This window comes from Vipera ursinii, assembly GCF_947247035.1.
Source record: "Vipera ursinii genome assembly, chromosome: 1".
Taxonomy (NCBI): Eukaryota; Metazoa; Chordata; class Lepidosauria; order Squamata; family Viperidae; genus Vipera; species Vipera ursinii.
Window position 1 is genome coordinate 265,106,436 of NC_139512.1, and position 14,435 is coordinate 265,120,870.

Sequence of the window (14,435 nt, forward strand, 5' to 3'; positions counted from 1 at the left end):
AAGCCAAACCTGACAATAACGCATGTGCTTTAGATTTCCCTGGTTCGAGGCACTGTTTACTCTGGCAGCTCTATCATTAAGCGAAGCTTTTCCCCCCTCAGAGCTGTTACATGGTAGACTGATATTGGCTGACCCTGAAGCAAAAATATGAAAACAGCACATTTATTTTCTCCCTAATGCTGAACACACATGCAATGAGGCATACTTTGGTCTAACTTGAACTTTGTTCCAAAATCACAATCTTTCTTTCTTTCTTTCTTTCTTTCTTTCTTTCTTTCTTTCTTTCTTTCTTTCTTTCTTTCTTTCTTTCTTTCTTTCTTTCCTTCTTTCTTTCTTTCTTTCTTTCTCTTTCTTTCTTTCTTTCCTTCCTTCCTTCCTTCCTTCCTTCCTTCCTTCCTTCCTTCCTTCCTTCCTTCCTTCCTTCTTTCTTTCTTTCTTTCTTTCTTTCTTTCTTTCTTTCTTTCTTTCTCTCTCTCTCTCTCTCTCTCTCTCTCTCTCTCTCTCTCTCTTTCTCTTTCTCTTTCTCTTTCTTTCCTTCCTCTTCCTCTTTTTTTCTGTAAATGTGGAAAGTGAATTTCCTCCAAGGGCAAAAATTAGCTCACATCCAGCAAACACAAGCAAAGTTTTTGAAGCCTAAGTTTAAACTGCAGTGGTGATTTGGATCCAAATATAGCTTGTCCTCACTGAAAAATGTTAAAACAAATCCACTGATACTGTTCCATTTGCAGACTCCCCCCCCACATTAGAGACACAATTCTATGCACAAGTTGTGAGATCCAAAACTATTTCCATGACACTGTGACTCAGCAGAGCCGTATCAGCAGCTGTTCCATATAATATTGGCTTATATGCATCTGCCCTTAAGAAATGACTAAATTCAGCAGCTGAATTAGATGGATTCAACTGCTGGAAACCAGCAACCAGAGTTGTTAATGAATCAAAGATTTTTTAGAAAGTCAAAATTTCCTGCCTTAGCCTTACATGTTTGCTCTGCCTGTTGCCAGTGGCGTAGCGTGGGTTGTCAGAACCTGGGGCAAGGCAAGTAATTTGCGCCCCCTAACCTGTGGATTTTAGCACTCGAGTCTCTTCCACTAGCTCAGGAATTCTGGGAGTTGAAGTCCATGAGTCATAAAAGAGCCAAGGTTGCCTACCCCTGAGTTAGGTTAAAAGGGTCTCTGGAGAAGAGGGAAAATGCTAGTTTAACACTGAAACAAGGCAACTTTAAGTTGCCTCAGCTGTGATTTAGGATGAGACAAAGAGAGGACATGGCGTTGAAAATGGTTAATGGGGCATGTTTGTTCCACTCTTAGTGGACGTCAGGATAAACCCCACGAGAGAATGACCTTACAACAGATGTGAATAGGCTTGGACTACGTTTGTAGATTGAGTGCATACATCACATGGAGCGATGATGGGCTTCATCAAGATTTATGATCCCACAATTGGCTAGTTTTCTCCATCTTGTCCTAAACCCTGGATACCAACCACGGTTTATGGCTTAGCATGTGGCGTGGGGTTGACCCAACATGTTAGGCGACAAACAATGACTTCCAACTTACAATGCCTCAGCTTCCCAAGGTTATTCCAAAGCCGGAAAAGCCAACCAACCCACCCTGCAGCTTTGCCTGCTTAGGCTGAACCCCAGGAGTTCGTACTTGCTGCGGCGCCCGACCCATTTTCTGCCCAGACGCTGCTTATCCAAGCCAAGCCGCCTCCTTCTCTTTGGCACCTCACCCCAAAGATTCGCCGGCCTGGCTGGAAACTCTCGCTGCTGGCGACGTGTGTCGGGGGGGGCGGTCCCGATCGGTTGGATCGGCAACCTGCCGACGCAGCTTTCGTTCCAGAGCAGGGACCCCCGGAGAGACGCTGCAGCGATCCTCCCCCCGCGGGAAATCCACCCCCTTTCAAGCCCCACCGCGCCCCCCCTGCCTTTGGCAACCCCAGGAGCGCCTTGGGAGAGCCTCCGCAGCGGAGCCCCGGGCTTGCAGGAGGGCCGCGCTCTGTGCACGCTCAGGAGCCGCCTTCTCCTTTGCGGGGGGGGAGGAGGGAGAGAAGGCTTCCGTCCAGCGCCGGAGCGAAGGCGGAGCGGCCTGAAGGAGGAGTCACGCTGTGTGGTTGTGTGTTTGTGTGTGTGTGTGTGTGGTGCGCCGTGGGGTGTCAGGCCCTTCCCGGCTGGGGCTCCAGTGCCTCCGCCCTGCCGGATCCTGGCGCCGTCGAGTGCGCCCCCCCCAGAAGTTGCGCCCGGTGCGGCCGGCCCCCCCTGCACCCCCCACACTACGCCACTGCCTGTTGCTACTCCCACTGCTAAATTAATAGTTTCAATAAGCTTACACTTATAGCTTCCAAAAACTCACCCTCCACAAACTGCTGATAGTGCTAGTGATAAAATTTTAAGAAACAATGGTCAAAGGTAGGAAGTAACAAATAGTACACTTCTTATGTGAACTCATAACAATTGAAGATCAACTCCCCATATAACTGAACCTAATCTGTAGTTTTATCCTAGTGCATTGGTAACTAAATAATGAAAATTGATTTAAGAAAAGCCTGATGAGATATCGACGGAAACATGATCCTACACTGTTGCTGGTCTTTTGGGTTACCTGCTGCCCTGTACCATCTGTACCATCTGTAGGGCTGACACTAATCAACAACATTTCCCCCCCTCCTCCAGGGTGAGGAACCAAGCTAGGCCAAATAAATTTAAAAAAAAAAATAGAAAATATATTTTATAAAATCCATGTATGATTTTTAAGAATCAAAATCAGCATTTTGATTTATATCCATAAGGATTGTAAGAAATCAGTGCAGAGAATATAATCCAGTGTGGAAATGCCAAAAGCATCGTAGGAACAGAGAGCTTCTAATATCAAAATTCCATCTTTATATGGCCAACCAGATTTCTGCCAGAAGCATCTTAAAAAGACATGAGCACTGAACTCTTGCATATTCAGTGTTCAGGCACTGATATCCAAAATAATCTATAAACATTGACTTGTACCCACTTTCCCATACATGATTTCTCTCTGGAACCTTCTCCATACATTTGGCTAAACCATTTTTAAAGATGCCTGAAAGGGTACCAAATCCTACATTTTCCTGATGTCAGAAAACTGATGTAAAAGAAGATGGCCTATACCAGGGGTAGGCAACCTTGGCTCTTTTATGACTCCTGGACTTCAACTCCCATAATTCCTGAGCCAGCTTGGTTACGCCAACTGTTTATTTGGTACTGGACTCTGCTAGATCATTCAGGCCATTTCAGGCTGTTGCTATGTGCCCTGTTCATGTTTAATTCTGATCCCCAGAATCACTAGCCATCTCAACCTGGACCTAGCCTGTGGATTCTTGCTTTAGTGCAGGGCTAGAGCCATATATTATAGGCCAATGAAACGAACTTTCCAGAAAGGTAGAAAAAAAAGTCATAAGAGAATCTGAAAGTCAATGCAGACCTATCTTCCATCCACCATTTTACTTGTCTTGTTTGCACCTATTCAGCCAATTGTCTGGCCAGGCATAAAACCTGCTGGCGGTGGTTATAGAAAAGTGGGCAGGTTTGCTTGAGGGAAAAATTGTAGAGGAGAAGCAACTAGGTGATAGAAGGATGGAGCATCTGTCTCCAAATATGCTGTGGGTTAATAGGCCGCAGTTTAAACTTTGAAATATATCCATATCTTCTTGTCCAGACCTTGTTATTTTATGTGAGGTATTTAACTGATATAATTTATTTATTTATTTATTTATTTATTTAATTTATATACCGCCCTTCTCTCAAGAGACTCTTTGAGGGTTCCAATCTCTCTCAAGTCAGTCACAAGATAAGAAAAATGCAACAATATCATTTTTATTTGGAGAGAATCATTACCAAATTTCTAGAAAAATTCCTAGTTGATTTCCAAACTTAGTTAATACTGTAGTGCTGGTATCATGCCCTTAATGACTTTGGATCATAGTAACCAATGGAAACCTTTTCCCCAAAGAGTCTACCTGTTTTTTGGGGGGTGTTTGGGGTGTTTTTCTTGCTGAGGTGTGATTAATGGCTGCCTGGCAAAGTGACCGTCACTCGCAGACTCGTTGTTTCATTTCCAGTAAAGTATATTAGCATCTATTTTATTAATTTTCCAAGGCCAGACAAAGATTAAGTTATGTTCCTGGGCCTGTTAAGTTAATATTTAGATTTGTATGCAGTGATGAATTTGTTTGTGGACAGCCCACTGGATATCTACGATTTTATTGTTTTCATTTTGCATTTTATGTCACCTTTTTCAGTTTTTAAAATGTTTAATTTATTTTTTAGTGTGAATGTGTAAGTATCCCCGAGAAAAGTGTTCAAAAGGGTTACTTCCAAATGTAAATTAGATAGACATAGATGATAGATAGATAGATAGATAGATAGATAGATAGAGAGATATTAGATAGAGAGAAAGATCAACAGACATATAGAAGAATTTCAACCGTGTAGTTCAACATGGCAGAAAGCCAGTGGATGCTAATCGACTGAATAATGGAAATGTTTCCATTGAGTCACTTGAGAAGATATGCTTCTTCAGCTTAATTGGGTTGGTAGTATCCAGTGTTGGCTTTTTCTACTTCTCATCAGCTGCATCAGAGAATAAAAAGGTTAGAAGAGAAACATGGCACACTGAGCATGAGCTTAGAAGACAGAAATTTGGCTCAGCTCTTTCCTGCTCTTGAACTTCTGCTAAGCATGTGATGAAAGAGAGTTTTCAAATGTGCCAGTTGTGGAAAGGTTAATAAAACAAAACAAAAGTAATTCAGGACATTAACGTTTCAAACTTTGTTGATTTTCTGATTAAAAATAACAAGTCGCAAAGGCCATGATTGCTAAGAATTCACCCTTTTAATTTCTGTTTTTGTACTGTTATTTTTGTAGCTTGGGGCTGCCTACTTGGTCAATATTTTTACTCGGAACTATGCAAAGCCCATATTGCAAACAATAGTTATTCCCTTAAAGACTAGTACATAAAAAGAGCTCATGAACTTTTACCAGAAGGGGGAAATCCAGCAAACATAATGGGCCATGAATGATTTGTGGTGAGTGTTATGTACTGGGCTGTTGTGATACACCACGTGGGTTGCTGGAGCAGCTAATGGCTCTTCAGCAACCCAGACTAACTGTCTCCTGTCCTGCAATTGGCTAGCCCCAGGCTGCAATGGTTGGTTCAAACCTATTGGCTGCCACCTAGGGGCTAGACTATATATTGCGGCTGGTTGCAGCCCTTACCTCAGTACAGTTCCAGCAAGAAATAAAAGTATGAGTTATCCTGTACTCAGCTTTGCGTCATCATTCCTGCACCAAAGAACTCACCATTTAACAGTGGGCATGCCATGTCTTCTCTTCTAAAAAAGCAGTGATGAGATTTTTCTACCTGTGCTAGAATAATTATGCCAGTTTTGTCCAAATCTGAATTTGGCTATATTAGTTAAGAATTATGAAAGCTGTAACCTCAGGTTGAGGAAGGCATAGTGAAATTATCATGGAGAATTGTGGCTCTCAAAATATTAATATTATTGATAATATTATTAATATTATTGATAATGTTCACATTAATGAGCTAATTTCGAGCTAATTTCTAAAGAAAATGATATTTTTTTATCCCAAAGTAAGCAGCATGAAAATAGAAGTAGGCATTGATTATCCCTCAACATTCTGTGTAGATGCTGGAGGTACTGCTTCATGATTCTGGACAGCAAGACTGGCATTCATAACTTCCTGACCTTTATATACAAACTGGTCTAAGTAATAGAGTGATTGATGTAGGTCAGGGGTGTCATACTGCCAGCCCGCGGGCTGGATGCGTCATCCAGAAGCCACGCCCACCCCATTGCCGGCAATGGTGGAAAGGCTCCGATACATCCCGTGATGTCACAAGTTTGACATGTCTGATGTAGAGAAAAAAAGCTGACTACTAGATTGGAAAAGGAGTATCTCCTTACTTTGTTAATGTTCCTTGAGTATAAATTCTTCCAACTATAAATTGCTACTTTTGATCTTCTTTTATTTGTTCTATTTGACCAAACTTCCTCAACCCATTTCTTTCATGTGCTCACTTACTTTTGGGTTTAGTCTATGTTCATTCAGCACCTGTTGTTCTTGACTTTGTCACTTCTGGTTATACTAACGTATTTCTTGTGTAGCCATTTTAGTTTACTTTAAGACTTCTATCAATGTAACCACCTTCACTTCCATATAACCTAGTGAGCAGAAGCATGTACTTCCTATTTTCAGCCGGTTTTTTTTTACAAACATACTTTTTTCATAAGAGATAAGATGCTTCCATTACCTTTATATCACCACTTGCACATCTTCCTCCATGTTGCCAATTTGAGAAATATCCCACCAAGATACACATATTCATAAACTTGGTTTTTAGGGTTTATTTCCCATTTATGCAGAACTAGCAAGTGTTAATTCTATTTTCTCCATAAGGCACAATTATAGAAACTTGATCTTTGATACATTATTTTTCAGATCAGTACAGGTAGTCCTTGAGTTACAAATACAATGTAATGGAACCTTTCGTAATTCGAAAATTCATGGGGGTGAATCTTGTACCTTGAACATGATTCTCTCCCTGTTTTCACCCACACATTCCCAAATCGAATGCATGGTCGAATGTGCAGTTCGTTAACAGTGCATGAGGTATCTCAGGGTGGGGAAGGCCATGGAGGGCCTCGTGATGGAACAGACCCCCAAGGCCTCCTCGACCCACTAAGATGCCTTGTGCTTCCCCCTCCTTTCCTGCCATGCCGGACTCACCTTGAAAAGAACCATCTCCTCTCTGCCACGGTTCCTGTTGCCATCCCGATCTGAGGCTTCAGCTTCTACGTGCCTCCAGATGCTGGATCCAGGCATCGGAGGCCTTTTCTAGGTCAGTACACAAGGAGAAAAGCCTTTAATTCTAATATAACAATAGTAATCATGGATACATAAATGTTACTACAACTCTGTTTTTAAACAGTAGATTGAACCTGATCATGCAAAATCATATAGTCCAGTTCAGTTACTCCATAGAGAGCATTCTAACCTATTCCATTTGTGTGTGGTTTGCTTGCTGCACAGTAGCAGATAGGAAAGTGCTTCAGAGGGTCATTGCCATAGCCCAGAGGATTATTGGCTGCCTTTCCCCACCCCCCCAATGAACTGTACAATTCCCGTTCTCTTAGGAAAGCTCAAAATATTCTGAAAGACTCATCTCATCCCGGACATTCTTTTTTTGAACTATTACGATCTAGCAGATGGTACAGGATAATAAAAACAGACAAGTAAGCTGAAAAATAGTTTTTATCCCAGAGCTGCAACTATATTAAATACCACCATGTAGTGCAACACTGAAGTGGAGTATTAGGGGCAGCACAATGATGAATACAATGTGAAGGATATGTGTATATAATGTATGTTCTATTCTATTCTATTCTATTCTATTCTATTCTATTCTATTCTATTCTATTCTATTCTATTCTATTCTATTCTATTCTATTCTATTCCTTTTGCAGAAAAAAATAGCCAGTGCAAAGGGTGAAAGTTAGAACATTTCATCAAGCAGACTTTGACATTTTGTACAGAAGGAACACATGGCCGTCTTTGGGCCAACATTTCAAGCATGGTAAATCCAAAATTTCGGATAGGTAAACAAGTTCCTAGGTTGGGGGATTAAATTTAGCAACACATCAACATCTTTAAAAGTTAAGGAAATGATTGGTCCATTAGTGGGGGAAAGTGGCAAGAAGGTGACAAACAACAGGGAGAAAGCGGAACTATTTAACTCATTTTTTGCATTTTTACACAAAAGGAAAAAACAGTCCAACCTATCAAAAATAGTACTATAAAAACAGATTAGAAACACAAGTAAAGATAGGCAAGAAAATGGTAAGAGAGCACCTGTCCAGCCTAGATAAGTTCAAATCACCAGGACCAGATGGATTACACCACAAGGTTCTCAAGGAACTGGCAGATGTGATCTCAGAACCACTGAACTATATTTTTCAAAGATCCTGGAGCACTGGAGAACCAACAGAAGACTGGAAAAGAGCTGATGTAGTTCCCATCTTCAAAAAAGGAAAAAAAATAGATCCAGGAAACTACAGACCTATCAGCCTGACCTCAATACCTGGGAAGATTCTGGAAAAGATAATCAAACAACAAATCAGTGAACACCTAAAGGCAAACAAAGTCATTACTAAAAGCCAACATGGGGTTGTCAAAATCAGATCATGCCAGACAAATCTTATTGCATTCTTTGACCAAGTGACAAAATTAATGGACCAGAGGAATGCTGTGGATATAATTTACTTGGACTTCAGTAAGGCATTTGATAAAGTAGATCACAACCTACTACTTGATAAGATCGAAAAATGTGGATTAGACAGCATCACCACCAGATGTTTTTTTAGCTGGCTGGCCAGCCGTACTCAACGTGTGGTCCTCAATGGAACCGCATCTACATGGAGTGTGTAGTGGGGTGCCCCAGGGCTCTGTTCTAGGCCCAGTGCTATTCAACATCTTCATCAACAATTTGGACAAGGGAATAGATGGGGAACTCAGCAAATTTGCATATGACACCAAGCTGGCAGCCAATAGCCTCCAGAAGATAGGCTTAAGATATAGAAGGATCTGGACAGACTTGAACATTGGGTGCTATCTAACAAAATGAAATTCAGTGGTGAAAAAAGTAAGGTTCTACATTTAGGCAAGAAAAACCAAATGTACACTTATAGTATAGGTGGCTCCTTGCTCAATAATAGTAACAGCTGCCAAAAAAGCCAACACAGTGCTAGGCTGCATTAACAAAGGGATAGAATCAAGATCATGTGAAATATTAATACCACTTTGCAATGCCTTGGTAAGGCCACATGTTGAATACTGCATCCAGTTTTGTTCACCATGATGTAAAAAAGATGTTGAGACTCTAGATAGAGTACAGAGAAGACCAACAAAGATGATTAGGGGACTGGAGGCTAAAACATATAAGGAACAGTTGCTGGTATTCGGCATGTCTAGTTTAATGAAGAGAAGTACAAGGGGGGGACATGATAGCAGTGTTCCAATATCTTAGGGGCTGCCATAAAGAGGAGGGACTCAAGCTATTCTCCAAAGCACCTGAAGGCAGGACAATTTGTCTTATAATACTACACAATAAATATCATGTTCATTCCCATATAAAGCTAATGTTAATCTGTCCATTGAATTTATTTTAAAATCAAGAAAATTGCTTTCTTCTCAGTTATTATCTACTAATCACAATCTTACAGGTTTTAGAATTTGACCATTTTGTAGCATTTAAATAATTAAATTATCAGTTTATTTGTTAAATAAACATGAAATTAACTTTATCAACCGTCTTAAAATATTTACAAATCTTGAGGGGATGCTGATCCCTACATTTGTTCTTTTATAAGGTTCATGGGTACTTTCAGTCATAAAGTATAATAAAGTATTATACTAATTCCCCCACACCGTAAATCTTTGTTACATAGTTTTAATATTCTTATCTATCAAATAGGCTATTTTCCTAGGAATTAATAATAAATAATAATAAATCCTTGATGAACTGTGGGCCTCTTCTGGCATCTTCTTTAACAGAATAGTGTTAAATTTACAAAGGTCAATTGTGGGTCCTATAAACGGTATGATAATTCATTCAGTGGTCAGTAAAATGCATTACAATTTTATCCTCTGACTCTGTCAAATACGGCTGAGTGCGTGGGTCATAAAAAGACATATTTCTGTTATAGGAGGGCCGACAGATAATTTATACCCTCTGCAATTCAAAGGATTTCAAGGTACTTCTTTTAAGGAGAGAAAAGCATTTCATTTATTTGAGTTTAACATTTAAAAACAAATAAAAAAGAGCCAGGCATATTACCTCCCTCATTTTATAGAAAATAAGATAAACGAGATTAAATTTGATACTTGGAGAGAGGGAAAAATGCACGGCTTTCGGCCAGCTCTAAAGCTGATTCCCCCACACCTCCTTTTATTTACCCTTAAAACCTGCTGTTGATCCCTGCCAAAGTAGAAGTGTAGTAACTTACTACAGATTTTGCTTTCAGTTAGGACTGAAAGAAAGAAAGAGAGAACCCACAAATGAAAGAAACTCTTTAATCAGATAATTGACCAACTTGTAATCTTAGCTCTTTTGTGACACAGCAGTTGGATTTTTTTTTTCTCAATTTCCCTTCCATTTGGACACTTATAGAGCTCCTCTGTCTCATGAGTCTCCGGGGAAGTTTCCCAGACATTTTGAAGTCCTGAAAAAAGGGCAAACTCTTAGACAAAATGATTACCTGTGGACACACAGATGGCATCACTACAGGTATTCAAGCTACCCATCATAGGAAGGAATTGAGCCATTATGTGTAGTGCATCAAATCTGACAGCAAAAAAAGTCCTTCTAAAGGTATAAGAACACTAGCCTGCAAATTTTTAAAGCAGCTATGTCTTTTGCCAGGATCACATGAAGTTCAGGAGAGACATATGCACTCTAAGACTTCTGGTTAGGGCCACGTGATTATTTTTTTGCACATTCTAAAGGTTTCTTTAGTCCTGACTCTTCATCATCATTTGATGTCATCTTTTAGCTTTTTTTCCCTCTTAATCTGCAAAAATAATTATGTGCCATAAAGTTTCCAAAGTAAACTTGTAATGGCTTAAAAAATTATTTACTCAGAATTTACAAAAAAAAATTAGTGATAAATTTAGTTTGAATTTCCTTTCTTTTATCCACATAAAATAGCTAGATTACATCATCCTATTCAGACTTTAACTACATATGTGAACTTTAGAATTATTGAACATCAATGCTTATGAATAATATTTGCAACACAGACCACTGCATGACATGAATGATGAACATTTCATCTGAAAAGGACCACTAGGACAGCTGATGTGTGGGTCCTACTGTATGCAAACATGATATCCCCTTCATAATGTAAAGTGCCTCTCATTCTTTCTAAGGGGCAGAGCAAGAAAGCTTGCAGGCAGAACCTTGAGAAAATCTTTCCAATAATACACAGATCAACAAACTATGAATGCCTTAGTAAATCACAAAATCATTCTTCCACAGATACCTCAATTTTCCCTAGTCAGAATTTTTATGCCTTATTCATATGCTCAACGTGCATACAGTGAATGAACATTATGAGAATGCCCCTCCTTTAGGAAACAGTTAAATGCTTCTTACTGCACTATGAAAATTTCGTCCAACCTTCTTCAATGTGATGTGTCCTTGTAGATAGATTCGGGATGATATCAACTAGAATCAAATACTGTGTATCTGCTTTAAGGAAATGAAAAGGCTTTCTCCACTTGTTTTTGCTAGACAGAACTCGTAAGGTGGCCATCCTTCGGATCCTTTCTATTAAGCAACATCATCTCAGGGGATCAGAAGTCATGACTTCTATGTCACACACACACACACACACCACCCCCGTATCCTGTGGAAAAACATGTTAAACACCTGACCATTTCCTCCGGCATTTGGGTCTAGCCAATTAGGTAAGACTTGTTGTTAGCTTGTTTGGTTGCAGTTTCCTTACAGATTGTAAAATTATTTTTGGAACTCTGGACTCCGTTAAACTGATCTCTAGTCTCTAGTTGGTACTTTTTATTCATTGTGTTGTTTTGTTCTGTTCTTGGTGAAAAAGTTTGTCTGCTGCCCAGAATTCTGAGATGGTCAGCCATACAAATTAAACAAAGAAACAGTCAGTCCAATTTTGACTACATCTGATTAGGAAAGCCCGCTGCATTTAAATCACAACGAACTATAAAAAGAAAGTGAGTGTGCTAATATATGGGGAGGGAATATTTTTTCAATATATATTTTTTTAAAAAAAATCCTGAGGTTGAAATGTAGTTTGGTTAAAGCAGGGGTTCCCAACCCCTGGGCTGCAGACCAGTACTGGTCCGTGGCCTGTTAGGAACTGGGTCATACAAGCGAGTGGAGCTTCATCTGCGCATGCGCGGGATCTAGGTAGAATTAAAAACTGCTTGACAAAGTACAATATTACTAATATCACAGTACCCTTTCTCCCATGTCTATTTTTTTCCTTTTCTTCCCTTTCTGCTGCTGCTCATGTCTGCTGGGAACTTTAAGTGAAATGCAACATGCAAAATGACTGCTATCTATTAACACTCTTTCACAAACCTAGGGCTTTCCATTTGAAGAGATACACGGGGGGGGGGAGGGAGAGAGAGAGAATTGGGAAAGTGAGCAAGAGAGAGACTAGAGGACAGTATGTTGTTTGAATCTGACTCAACTGAAGCACTGCCAAATGCAGCCTATTCCATTCAAAGGATTGAGTGAATAAATGAGAATAGCATCCTTGGGGACTTTCTGGATCAGTTTACGCTAAAAATGTTCAGCCTCACAAAGGGTCAGAGTCACAAGGTAAATGAAAATGACTGGGAGGGGACTTGGAGGGCTGAAACACTGTAACTGTAGAAGACTTGAAAGAATTTAAAAAGAGAGAGAAAGAGACAAAAAACACCAAGTAGACAGGAGACAGCAGGAAGTGACTTAAAGGTAAAGACAGTTTAAAAAGATTATCTAAAGAATTCCTTCTATCTTGTTAATTTATATTATTTTTCAAAATAGTGCTCGGTTAGCAATTTCCCCTTTTTTCTTGTAATACAAATTAATCAGATTTATTGTAGTGGCTGTGTATTTTTAAGTTCTAGACATGTAATGTGTAGAATTCCTGTACCGAAGAGCAGAAGACTGTTATACCATAGATAGGTCATTCTTCTGGGCTGGTGGCAACATTGGGAATTTTGGGAAGACTTCATGTGTCCTTGTTCCAAAGTGAATGCTGTGAAAGGGTCTCATTTGTTCAGCAAATGGCAGCCAAGATTGTTGTAACCAGACACAAACATTGCATCCATTGCCCAGGAAGCCAACTGGTGAGATTGCTCCCTGCCACCTCTTCATATCTTGTCCCATCAACATCTTTCCCCAAATCTGTAGATTGTTTATGGTGAACAAGTTACAGTACTTTGAATGCCCCAAATTTCGCCAGGCTCAATATAACATATCAGACTACTCTATGAACATGAGAATGAACATAAAAACAATCAGTATCCTTCACCTTTATTTATGTATTTATTTTGCATTTTACATTGTACAAATGCAGTAACCTACTGAGTGATAAACATGCATATGAAATAAATCTTTTCTTAGGAAAGCTTTTGAGGTAGGACCATGACAATAGGTCTGGGAAGGCCTTTCAGAGAACCTTTTTCAAAGCTTTAAAAAGAGATGCTTTGCTTGTGCCAATGCAAAGTTTCAATTACATAATAAATCAGTACTCACTAAATTAGGAGCAATGTGCAAATAATAGTAATAATTATAACAGAAGAAGAACATAATTGCCTTCAGTTAGCAATGGGGAGTTACTCTTAAGAATCGGACTTCTTTCACTATAGTTTCCTGTATAAAGAAGTTCAAGCTATTCTCACAGTATTGCTAAGGAAGCTCAACTTATTGTAACAGAAAAAATATACATAGAAAAGTAATAAAACCATTCCCCAGATTGTTCAAGCATACAATAAGAATCCATAACAGTAAAAGAAAAACCTGCAGGCTTTCTGTATGTTTTAGTCTAGGTCAGGGGTAGGCAACCTTGGCTCCTTTATGACTCAAGGACTTCAACTCCCAGAATCCCTGAGTCAGTCCATGAGTCATAAAAGAGCCGAGGTTGCATACTCCTAGTCTAGGTCTACCCTGGGAGTTCAGGTGAAAGTAGGACATTTGTGTTTCTGTGTAAGAAATATAATAATTTTTATAGTAATTTGATTAAAAGTTACAATTGAAAAGATAAGAACAAATATAAACTAAAAATATAAAAGAATAAAAATACTGAAAGTGTAGAAAGGAAAAAAGAAAAAGAAAAATAGAAAGGAAACAAAAAAAAAAGAATATAACAAAGGAAAAATATATAAAGAAACAACTTTCCCCTTCACAACAAAGATAAACAATTTTATTAAAATCACCTTCTCTTAAAATACAACAAATGATCTATTCTTCCCATATCCCATTTCTTATCTCTAAATAAATCCTTAAAGCCTCACTGCTTCAGTCTTCATCACAAAAGTCCATTAAGGGTTACTAAAAGAAAGAACATGCCTATTTTAAATTTGATCAGATAAACCCACTTTGTATTCCTACTTTTTACTTTTAACAATCTTGATCTCTAGTCCCTTCAAATAATGTCACGGAATGTGATTTCTAATCATCCTTTTGCTGTTTATTGTAAAGCAGACATGTCAAACACAAGGCCCGGGGGCCGGATCCGGCCCGCGAAGTGGTTTCATGTGGCCCGTGAAGCCATCCTGGAAACAGTGAGGGAATGGCCCCCACTGCCTTGGCCCTGGCCTAGAGACCCTCCTTCTGCCAGAGACCCTCAGATCTGTCCCA

At 39.4% G+C, this 14,435-nt stretch overlaps 1 long non-coding RNA gene across 1 annotated transcript in view; it reads right to left on the reverse strand.

The window, feature by feature from the left end:
* Window positions 1-240: 240 nt before the first annotated feature.
* Window positions 241-14,435, reverse strand: part of LOC310631544 — a 394,516-nt gene continuing 380,321 nt past the window's right edge. Inside the window, exon 2 of the long non-coding RNA XR_014490652.1 lies at window positions 241-491. This is a non-coding gene — a long non-coding RNA (uncharacterized lncRNA). The remainder of the gene's footprint in view (window positions 492-14,435) is intronic.